The sequence below is a fragment of the Motacilla alba genome, chromosome 4 (assembly GCF_015832195.1).
Source record: "Motacilla alba alba isolate MOTALB_02 chromosome 4, Motacilla_alba_V1.0_pri, whole genome shotgun sequence".
Classification (NCBI taxonomy): domain Eukaryota; kingdom Metazoa; phylum Chordata; class Aves; order Passeriformes; family Motacillidae; genus Motacilla; species Motacilla alba.
The window spans coordinates 48,773,524-48,785,755 of record NC_052019.1 but is presented as its reverse complement, the minus strand read 5'-3'; the positions used below and the strand labels follow the sequence as shown (position 1 = coordinate 48,785,755).

Below are 12,232 nucleotides of genomic sequence, written 5' to 3'. Positions count from 1 at the left end.
ACTTTGGGTAGAGGGATGTAAGATGTTTTCCCTTTATAAGTAATAGCTTGCTGCACAAGATACACGTGAAACCCACCAGTGCTGAATAGACCATTCCAGCACGGACAGGGGAGAGGATGCATCAGACTGAAGTTGGAAGTAAATGGACAAATACGAAGCTTGCCCTGGCAACATGGCAGCAACCTGCGTACTGTCCTCAAGTAAGGTCAGAGGAATCAACTTGTATGTTTCTGCTCTGCTGGTACCAGCTGGAGCAAGAAAGCTCGGAGGTGATGCTGTCAGTTGCCAGGATGAGGCTGGAACATTATCCCAGCTTAACCCCTTTCCCTCGCAGTTCAGTCAGAGCAGCATTAGGCAGCGCCCGCCTCACCAGCCACAGGGTAATTATCCTGATCCCTGCCACAGATGCAAGAGGGTCAGGTTGTTCCAGAGCTCCAAGCAGGGACAGGAGGTGGCCACAGGGCGGGTTTCAGCGGGTCACATCTGCAGTGCAACCCTGTCCCTGCCAAAGGGTCTTGTACCCTTCGGAATGTCTTACTGGCAGCTTCACCCCATCACAAGACATGAGACCCTAACACGGCAGATCAATACATCCTTTAGCTTCAGTTTTCTTCTAATTTCACCATCAGCGGACTGCAAAAACCCGTAACTCACACTCATTATTTAAAGTTCAAACTCAACACTCTTCTCTTACACTACCAGAAGTAAGAGAGCAGAAAATAAAGTCACTTTACACAGTTATTTTCCACTGATATTTTTGACACAAACAGCTTCAAAAAATGCCTTTCCCCGCACCTCAATCTTGTTTTCGTTCCTTTTTGCTGCTTCAGCAGTCCATTCACTGAAATAATCTGGTAGGGACTTATGAATGTGGGTGTCTGAAATACACTGAAGCTTGACTGCTGTCAGACTTAAACACAGGCCAAAAGGGGGAAAAGGTGAAAATTTATGAAATAAACAATTTATTATGCAACACAGAAAAATAATAATCTCTAAAAAACAGAAGGTGAGGGATAGCTCCGCAGTTCTCCAAGCCTCGATCCTCTTTTTACACAAAGAAAACTCTGGAAGGCTACCTAGTCCTAATGATCCTGCATTTCCAGCATGGAGAAAGGAGGAAGGGGAAAAGTTGGTACATATCTGCAATCGCTTTGGCTGGAAGAAGTACATACCATTAGCTTGCATTCCTTAGCAAGACAACAACCACTGCTCCTCCTCAAAGGCATGATAATGCACAAACCTATGCAGCGCACCAGTACTTTGAGGTAACTACTAATTATGCTTGTATGCTGAAAGGAGATTTTTACATTTATAAAGACAGAGCAAAACATAGATGCAATGAAAATAGCAAATAAAAGCTATGACACAAAACCTACTGATTTAGAAAAAAAGACATATGCTGCAGGACTGTAAGAGTTCTGCAGGCAAAGCTCTAACAAAGATCTACCCGTACCTAATTAAAGAAAAAAATATACTGTTCCAATAGCAGATGATTCATGATTAATAAGCAAAAACATGAGTGACTGAATAGACTGCAAATTGCATCTTCCATTATAAGAATATTAACTTTGAATGTACACATACACAGAGCTTCCACAGAAGAACAATGTAAGAAACGGTCACACTCATGAACAAGTCAGTTAAACATCATTTTTACTAATAACACCCACAAATGCCTATATCAGCCAAAATCCTTTTATAAATACAACAAACATTTAACTTGCATTGCTTTACAGAGAGCAATGTTACCATCTGAATACACAGGTATCCATCTGTTTTTCCATTCCTTTTTTTCTTTTTCTGCTTTTTTAAACCTATCATATTAGCATATATAAGTAAATAACAAATGCAATAAACTCAACTCTTATCAGAAATAAACCCTAGAATTTCATCAGACACCAACTGTGCACACAATAAATAATGAGAAAGAGCATAAAACTGGGAGAGGAGGCCACCAGGGAAAGGCAGGAAGAGGAAGGAGTGTGGTACTGAACTGCCAGTATTGAGCTCCTCACCATGGCACAGGCCCAGGGGATATTTTTGTAAAAACAGGCAGCAATCTGTATTAAGCAAAGGCCATAAAAAGGGGACAGGCAATAAAATGTGCATCTACATATAAGACATATTTTTAGAAGTTTAGTGACAAATCTCACTACAAGACCACCACACAAGACTCATGCATGCCTAATCACACTCTGTAAAAACTTAAAACCTGGACTGGTATCCATCTCATTTGCACTACTTTCTTTCTTGGCATAAAAAAAAACCCCAAACAACTATTCGCCAAGTGAAATACTACCCTGGTGATTTGGTCATAAAACATGGACCACAACCAAATGCAAAGAAACAAAATTTAAAACCCTTGACCTCAGCCTGTCAGTAACAGTCTCCTGAGATCCGAAAGCACAAGAAAATTCTCTTTAACCATTTACTAATAGGGATTTTTCCACTTGTGCTTTCAGGTCTCTTGAGCATGTTCCAGCAAATGGAGGAAAAGATCAACCTGTTCTTTTACTGTTCTTGCAGGCTCCTGCAAAACCCATCTCGTTGCTAACACAGCCACTGCAAAGGTCAGACATCATTACTGTTTCTCTCAAATATTAAGCAGCCGCTCTGGAACAAATAAATAAACCATAAAGAGCTCTGCTTAATTAGAGTGGACCATGTGTGCACGCATAAATAAAATACAAGCATGTGGCAAAGCAAGCATTATTTTGTTTATATATTATTCATTTTAAAATGAAGCTGTACACTAAATTAATACTCTCAGAGGAGGCTGCCCATAAGAAAAACTCTCTTTCATCAATGTTCAAGTTCCCAAATTATCTCCCCCTGTAATGCTTGTCCTATAATCTTATGTAACTTATGCTGCATGGCTGTACATAACTATAGCACACCATACTTTTATGACAAGTATATGTTTGCTTTTTTACTTGTAAGGAAAACACACCTATAACATCTGCTAACATCTCAATAATAAATGCACTGCATTTGTCTGACAGCAATTTGCAATTTGCCATTTTGAGAAACATTTGCACTACAGCCATGCCTAGAGCACAAGTTATTAAACACATTGACACTTATGCCACAGGTGCAAAAAAAATTAAAAGGTCACTCTGCAGCTTTGGGTTTTTTACATCTACTTCTTCATAACCTTCAGACTCAGTATGCCTAAAAGTTTCCTAAAACCATGATAAAAATAATCTCCAAAACGCCAACAAAACTGTATTTTTTAAAGAAAGGAGCATTTTTAATAGTTAACTATCAGGTTTTGCAGTCTGACTGAAAATCTACACCCATTTTATAATGTGTTGAACATACAGCATAATCTTGAGCATTCCTGCTGACCAAAACCACCCATACTGGAGTTTTTACTATTTAATCGGAGTTCTGCATTTCTGCACCATACTGGGTCTGACAAAACTTATGCGGCAACACAAAGACGCAGCCCAAGATCAACTTTTCAACCTAAAGACATGAGTTTTAGCATTACCTAATTCCTGTACAGCTGCCTATGAACTTCTGGTTTACTTGGTTTCTATGAACCTAAGGGGAAGGAACCATGACTTTTTTTTTTTCATGAACTCTACTTAATTCAGGTGACAGACTGAAACACGAAGATGAGTCACCGCCATCCACAGCTGCTAAAGGGGAACAGAGTGAAACCTCCAGGCAGTCCAGGGCTCACCAAGGCAGTAGAAAAAGGAAAGGGAACTGCCAAAGATGCTCAGCCATGCAAGACATGGAATTCTCATGTGACAAACATCCCCCCTCAACAGATTTCCTCAGGCACCTCATGGATAATGCTTTCATCTCCATACACAAGTTTTCTGGAGACAGATTCAACCATTCCAACACACTAAATCACTGCGATCTCTTTTTTAACCTGCATATTACTTCCTTAGCAAGTTTGTTGGTTTTTTTTTTTTTTTTTTTTTTGGAGTACCATACAGAAAGACGAGTTATTCAGAAGACAAAATTTCTTTTCAATATAAAATTTTGTACTATAGCACTCATACCATATGCAAGTTCTTATTAGATTTTTGTGTACTTGGCAAGGAAATATGTCTATACCTGATAAAAAAAATTCCAGCTATTTATATGACAGCAAAAGAGCCAAACCAAAATCATCTCAGTGAAGCTAAAAGTGGAACACATGTTCTGATGTTTTCTAACAAAAACTATCAGGTTTCATTTTACATTAGCTACTGTCATTAGAGTAGGCACTGGAATTGGCAATCTCTCTCTAAAAGATCAAGCTTTCACCTGCTATTTTAAGACATGACGTATTTGAGGACTGTTTTTACTAGATCTGCTCACCAGATGGTGAAAGTGTTGGAAATTAGAATCTGGAAAATAAATCTACAGTATAAAATAAGAAGCAGCTATGAGGATTCCTATAGAAATTTAGCATGAATTTTTCTTCATTGCCAACAAGTTCTTGCAGTGTAATCAGAAGAGCTCACAACCGTATTTGCTAAAAGACATAACTGAATTAACATCACTCATGAGCAAGGCACTTTGCTTCACAGAAAACCGAGGTTTTCACTGAGCAAGCAAGTCAATACTGCAAAAAGAAAGAAAGAGTCCATCAAAAAGAATGTTACATGAAGACAACCTTTGAGTAACAGCACCTGTATGTGAACCAAACTGGGAGCAGACAAGAGAGTCATACCTCAACAAAGTCCGCATATACCAAATTTAGAGAGAAACAAGAAAGGAGTTCCTTTCACAGATATCTCAGCTGACAACATGGAAAACAGGCCATTTGACATGAGGCAATAACACCTGTGGCCTAGAAAAAACAGAAGGTACTACAGGTTGGCAAGGAAACTGCTTCTCACAAGACTGAGATGAGCCATGCTAGCATTATTTTTTGATGAAAAAAAAGCTCAAATTATAAAAATTTTTAAAAGCAACAAAAGACACTTCATCAAACATGCCAGTTCCAATGACTATTTTTAATATATTCTGACACTTCAGTCATAATCGGGGAACATAACAGCAAAGACAGAATTGCCTCAGAGAAGCGTGCCTAACCTCGGACAAAAGCTGTGACAGGACAATGTTTGTAAAAGGAAGGGCTGCGTCAACCATGTACTGATCCCAACATACTGCCTTGTTGTTTCCAGACACTAAGGCTGTGGTGTTTTAATCAGTCAGCTTCACTCCTCCAGTGAAATGTCCCACTCTAAGACAACCCATTCCAGCACACTCCAAGCAGTCCTCACGCAACATAACTCCATGATACCTCAAGAGGCACAAGACCTTTACAGGATTTGAGCCTCAAACCTAAAATGGAAGGATGAAGTCTCACCCTGTGCACCTTGTTACTTCACAGGAGGGTGCTGCCTCTGACCAGCTGTGGAGCTGGGACTTACTTGCACACTGTGCCACGAGCTATGACAGTACATTTCAACCATATGGATAAGTTTTTGAAAGGATGATCTCTCAACTGTTTCTGCCACTTTAATGAACATACAAGGATCTCTTTGCATGAGTGGCACAGCAGAAAGGAAGGACAATAATGGTCACCATTAACTTGGACCAACAGAAGGGGGATGAAATCCTGGCATCTCTGCCTAATTACCAAGCTGAAGTATGATGGGTTGCCCCTGGGTGGATGCCTAGTGCCTGTTCTTACAGGATGAAAGGCTAGAGTACTACAACTTCCCACCACTTGGGGAATTGCTATGGCCTTTTCATGGCATAACTGGCCTCCTCCAGAATACACAGTACCTAACAATAAGAAAAGTATATAGCAACGCTTTTCTTCAAGCTTTCTTTAAAAGAGCACAACCAATCTCCTTGCAAACTCAGGTCAAATTATACTTGGAAAGAACCACAGTAAGTAGCTATGTCACCTTCACTCATTTTAAAAAATCCATTAAAAACAACACTCACTACTTTAGGATTTGATTTTCTTTATAGTCACCTCAGGAAGCTTTAAAACCCTGAAGAAGAATTTACACACAGAGGTTCTTCCAAGAGGTTACAGCAGTGGCCCATAATTCTTTCTCTGGGCTCAAATGAAGAATAGTTACAAAAACCACCAAGGCCTGGATAAACACACAAGATTCCCTTGGTGGTTTGACCCTTCACTGGTGAGTTGATTGACATGTACCCAACTCAACCACTCTGAACACTTTTGTAATAAATTGTAGCATTGATATCAGCAACACAGATAAATGCATATCTCCCTAACAAGCCAAATCTAACTCTAATTTTCAATCCTTATCAAGCAATTAGCAATAAAACTGGTTTTCAGTTTTTCAGAAAAAGAGGAAAAAATACATCAGAACTTCTCCAGACCATTTACAGGCAACAGACACATCAGAGAGCACAGGAACCCTGAGAACCTTGGAGGAGGTACAGGCTGGAAAGGGGAAGGGAAGAAGGTACACTTCACAAAAACTGCAAGAAAGAAAAGCCTCCTAATTCAAAGAAATGGGTCTGTATGAAATATCAAATTGTAGTTTATGTGGTTATACACTGGCAGCATTCCCACAGTATCTTTTGGCCAACTGCTGTAATAAACAATCAAATCCTATCAGTCTTAAAGAGCACAAAACAACACATCCCTATAAAATATTGCAAAAGAGCAATCTTTCCTTGTGTTTGAGATCATATGCAAGTATCTGACATTTACGATCCACTCTTGTCCACAGTTCATGGATAAAAAAAATCAACTACAATATAAAGTGGAGAGGAAAAATTCAGTTCAATAGGAAACATTCCCAGTTAGGACCAACACATACAGTAAAAACTGGAAAATGTGATCATAGCTTCCTGGCCTCATCAGAAAAGTTTGTTTTTCTACTTTGTTACACCCAAGTTTTTCCATAGGCCTTGAACTGAATACTGTTGAGCTTTGTTTTTATTAGCTTTTGGAACAGAGAACAACAATTACCCAGAGTTTAAATTCCTTTATGAGAACAATTCATTTGGAGAAAATAGTCAGGGGAAAAAGAACCCTGTAACAATGGAAAATACCAAAGGTCTTCCAAGACTTAGATAAGGAATCAGGCACAGTCCTCCATCCCCCAAAATACTTGAGTGATGGCTAGTTTCTTTTCTATGGTAAAGCTTCATTATTGTTCCTAATTGGAGGCAATTAGGAAGTGATTGCACTTGAAATTATTTCAATTTACAGGGGAAAAAAACCCCAAACAATCAATTCTAGGACCTGGAAAACCTTCAGGTATCAATACAGATTTCTGGCACCATTTTCTTCTGATTTTTTGGTTCAACTTCAGTCAGCTGACACTACCAAATTTCAGTCACTTATATAGCAAAGGTAGCTAAAAGAGGGACTGCAAATTATCCCTCACCTAAAAAACAGAATTCCCTCTCAAACCTTCTGAGCATAATGAGGTACCTTTACCAGATTTCATCAGAAATCAGCTTGGCTTTGAGGACTAACTCAAAGTTTCTAGTGACACGCAAAAGGGCAGAAAGAAAACATCATTTCCTTTCCAAAGCTGTTCTATCAGGGCAAGGTTTAAATACAACCAAGATTTAGTGTCCAAAAATTGACCACTGTACACAGGCTGCCACTTGTCAGACAAATTTGTTAAAACAAGTCATAGACTCATAGAATGGTTTGGGTTGGAAAGGACCTTAAACAGCACCAAGTTCCAACCTCTCTCCCATGGGCAGGGACACCTTCCACTAGACCAGGTTGCTCAGAGCTCCATCCAGCTTGGCCTTCAACTCCTAAAAGGAGAGATGGAGTAAGTGCAAGTAAAGCAGCCTTTATTTGGAGATACTCTGTTTCCTAACACTCCTTAAATGCCACATTACCGAAATTGCTCTGCTTAAATGTCAGCCTGCAGAGGTTGATTCCTGGAACAAGAAACACCAGCACATCTGTGGCTGCTATAAGAAAGTTCACTGGGCAGAGGAAATGAAAATTCCTACTAGCATTACTAAGTAATTGTTTAAAAAATACATCTCACATTTGAAATTTAAGGCTATTTGGCACCTAGCAATTGATAATTTTCTGCGCAGCCTAAGGACAAAGGACAAAGACATGGGGTAGGGATGCTAACAGATCAAGGTATTTTACTGCCATGCTGACCAAAGGACTTGCAAGTAGCATCTTTGAATATAAGTTTTATTTTATTTGAAATTTTTTTTAAAAGCAAAGTTTTGGGGAAACAAATAAGAAACTCAAACACCTTACCAAAGTCAATAAATATCAGGATGTGAAAAATATTTAAAATGTTAATGTCTGAACTATGCCCTATGAACTAAATCAAAAAGACATGCTGACCTGTAAATGTTAACCGATTTATTATTTTGCTGATCATGAGGCATGCAGTAAGTAGCAAATATACACCAGTACCTCATAAATCAATCAGACAAGTCTAAGGAACAAGCCTTACAAATATAAGTATGTGTAAGGACCAAGTGCAGCTGGAGCCAAATTGACCTTAAGAAGTTGTTGGAAATAGCAGTTGATGTGTGGGCATGCTGTTTGTTTCAGGTTTTGTTTGAATTTTGGGATTTATTTTTTTTAATCCCAAAGAACTTTGCTTATTTAGTAGCATTCTAGCCTTTGACAGAAGTTTTAAAACTACATACTTCTGGATGAGTGAATCTATACTGACTCACACTGGTTTAAGGTGTACAAGGAATTGGCCAAGCTCTGCACATACTAGTGTGAAAAATATAATTTCAGAATTCCACTGAAACTGAATTCTGCTTGTTCAGCCATAATCAACAGACAGGCAACATACATGCATTAAAAAAAACCCTGCACCTGATTACATAATAAAACTAATTTGTATTAGGTTGCATGTATTATTGATCCAATAACAGCCCCTTCTTATTTAGAGGTCAGGTCATACACCTGGAAAAACAGCAACATAAAGAGGTACTAGTCTTTTTTTTTTTTTTCCCCATGCAGTTTAATGTCTAGATACCAACTAGTTCTCACAGCATGGTTTGGCTTTGTCTGCATTAGGATTTAGGGACACACACTTCATGTTACACAGAGCCATATTTTAAACGAACTAACAAAATCCCCATCTCAGTCTTCACTATTCTCACTGAGTTGAAATGGCTGTTTTCTCCTGGAACTCAGCAAATGCTTAGTACAATTTATTTATTCTTGCCTGATATCAGAGGTACAGCTTACCACTCCAAACTAATGCCGCAGCTGAAACTAGAACATTTAATAGGGGAATTCAACCCTTCAGTTTACAGAAGGGGCCTAAGCAGAAGGCAAAGTCAGCCCTCCACAGGCCCTGTAAGCAATGGTGCCTTTCTCTTCTGATGAAAAGAATTCAAACTCTTCCATGAGACTGTTATAAATAGTTTTATATAGAACTTGTTCTTCTTCCAACACGCTCAAAGGACTAATTTCCCTGAGACGTTATTAGAGTTCACATAGGTCAATAGTAAAGATTATGGACCACATTCACCACTGTGCCACGCTGTAATGCCATTAAACAAATACACTTTCTAATCCAGCATTAACAGATCACACTGAGCTTTGAAACTGGGTTCAGCCTGCTCACAGTGTCTAAATAAAACTTACCAAACCAAACCCAGTGACACTGACATTAATCTCAAGCAATGTGGCTGTGAATCAGCCCTGGTATTTTTGTTTGGTTTTCATGGCTTGCCTCTACCAGCACTTGTATCATGGAACATCCGCATGGAACCTCTGCCTTGGACTCATCATCAAAGCACATTTATTTCCATCAACTGACCTGGACTTCTGTAAAAAGTTGTATTGACTTTAGAAGTAACACAAGCAGAATTTGTAGGGAAAAAAATTTAACATTTTAAAAGGCAAGTTTTTGTTGATTGGAACATTATGTAGTTTGACAGGCACTTTTTTTTTTAAACTGTTTTTCTTTTTTTTTCTCAGTAAACGTGGCAGCAACAGTTCCAAAGCTCTCACTAAAAGCTTCTAGTCCTGTATCAGAAAGGATATTTAACTCAAATCCTCCTTTTATATATTATAGATGCTTTTATCTTTTGTAAACCATATCGTCCCTCAAATCTCAATTGCTGCTTAATAAATGTTAGATAAAAATAAATCTGTCTAAATTTACCATTTTGCTCATACTCTCTGAAACATCCTGTTCTTAAGCAGAACATTGGAGTTTAAAAAAAAACAGCTTAATGAAGCAGTGAGAGAACCAGACACCTGTGCTTTATTCCCAGATTTGTTGTGTAAAAGCAATTAATTTTTTTGCCAGTAACTAAACATAGAGAACACACAGAAAGAGCTCAGCACTGGGGTGCTCAGTTCTGTCATGCACCATTGTGTGTTGGTCATGGTGACTCTGTGCGATGCCTCTACGAAGACCAGCACACTTCCACCCCCACCAAAAAAAAAAAAAAAAGTCATAGAAGAAGCACAGTTATCAGAGAGACACCAAGAAAATGGGACTCTCGCATTTGCTAATGGTGAGGTGGCTTCAAGCACTTTGGGTCACATCTTGGGTCTCAAATCCTTTAATGCAGAACAGGTCACTACTATTTCAAACCAACATCAAAAGAGATTTCAATCAGCCACTTATCCAATGAAGTGCTGGCTGAGGACCTTAGGTCAAAATACCATCTTCCACTACCTTGACCAAGACCAAAATATTTTTCCACAGATGACTCAAAAGCCATGGATCAGATAGGAAGAAAGGAAATGTGATGCTGCAGCCTAGGCAGCTATGCAGGCATCAGGGAAACTAAACTCATGCCTTTGGCTACAAAGGCCACTTCCACATTTGACATTCACTGGTTCCCTAAAACCAGTAAAAATGGCCTCATCTGTTGCAGGGGCAGGAATTTTGATGTCAACATTCCCCTACTGCATTAATTTTTTTTTTCTGGTCCTAAGGAATCCAAATTCTTCTTTTACACTAAGCAGTTAACTTTTTGAGACAAGCTGAGGACACTCTTTTTTCCTCCAGGAAGAAGTAACAGAGTATTAGTGCACCTTCCCAGAGGTAACAAGCTTTACTCCTCCTTGAACTCAAGTTTTTTCTAGCCTGAGATTAAAGTATGGCCACAAGATTAAGGAGGGGACAAGAACAGAGAGACAATTGTACAGGTTTTTGCTGCAATATAGCAGTATTAATATCAATAGAGATTAGTATTAATAACGAATATTTGGACAAATAAAATTAAGGTATTATTCACATACGGAACATAAAAAGCAAAAGCTGAAACAGGCTTCAAGTTCTCTAAAAAAACCCTCAAGTTTCTCAGATTTCTGCTTATACATGAAAGTAAGGACCTTGAGCCAGAGGAGAAGCCTCAGATGGTATTTATCATGGAAATACATAAATAGGTCCATTCACTAATGGATTGCAAATGACAAGACACAGCCTACACATTTCACTGGTTCTTAATCTTAATCTCTCAAGTCCATTAACTCACTTATCAAGAGATGAGCTTACCTGTAAGGTGCATCAGAATTTTTTTATTAAATTACCTTAGCAAGAAACAAGACTTTACCTGTGTCATATATCACTATATCAACATAACTGATCTAACTAATATAGCTGACCTACTACATTATTATATATTACTATAATGAAGGAAAGCAGGACCTGGAGAAACATGCCATAATCACAACCTAGCACCAAAAAGCCATCTGGCATCTACAATCCGTGATGTGCCACTTGGCTTTTCTCACTCAGAGTGCTGCACTGTTCCGTTTTGTTAGATGCATTACTTCATTTCAGTGCATCATCCTGACCCAAGGAAAACAGTTCTGACTTAAGTGGAACATGGGGTTGTTTCCTTCAAATAGATTCAAAGATGTAGTTCCTGCTACTTGCAAATCAAAGCGGCCTCTTTCCAAGAGCACAGTCACTTCTCATGCTGAGCAATGGGCTTGCACTAAGCACCTAATAAAGACCTGCAGATAAAAGGCACATTTCATGAACCAAATGATGGAGTACAAGGACAGAGAATTCACTGTTCTTGCTTCATGCAGATCTCCCACTGTTACAAGAGACTCAGCAGAAAGGTCAGAGATACTCAGGGAAAGAACATTTTATAGCCTAAAGAAGCAGTGACAAACAAAAAAACATTTTGGGTGCACAACACTACCCGAAACAGGTCTGTAACCACACACACAAGACTTTCTCCTGTTTGCTCAACTCTTCTGCAGTTTCATGCAACAGTTTGAATAAAGCCTAAGTAAACAATGATCAATAAAATTAATTCTCACAGACTTCTACACAAAATCATCTCCAAGACCTCTGATACT

The 12,232-nt window shown here is 38.8% G+C and overlaps 1 protein-coding gene across 2 annotated transcripts in view; it reads right to left on the bottom strand.

Annotated features, from left to right (window-relative positions):
• PPP3CA (protein phosphatase 3 catalytic subunit alpha) overlaps positions 1-12,232 on the bottom strand; it is a 171,458-nt gene that overhangs the window by 101,023 nt on the left and 58,203 nt on the right. The gene's annotated exons all lie outside the window — the stretch shown is intronic.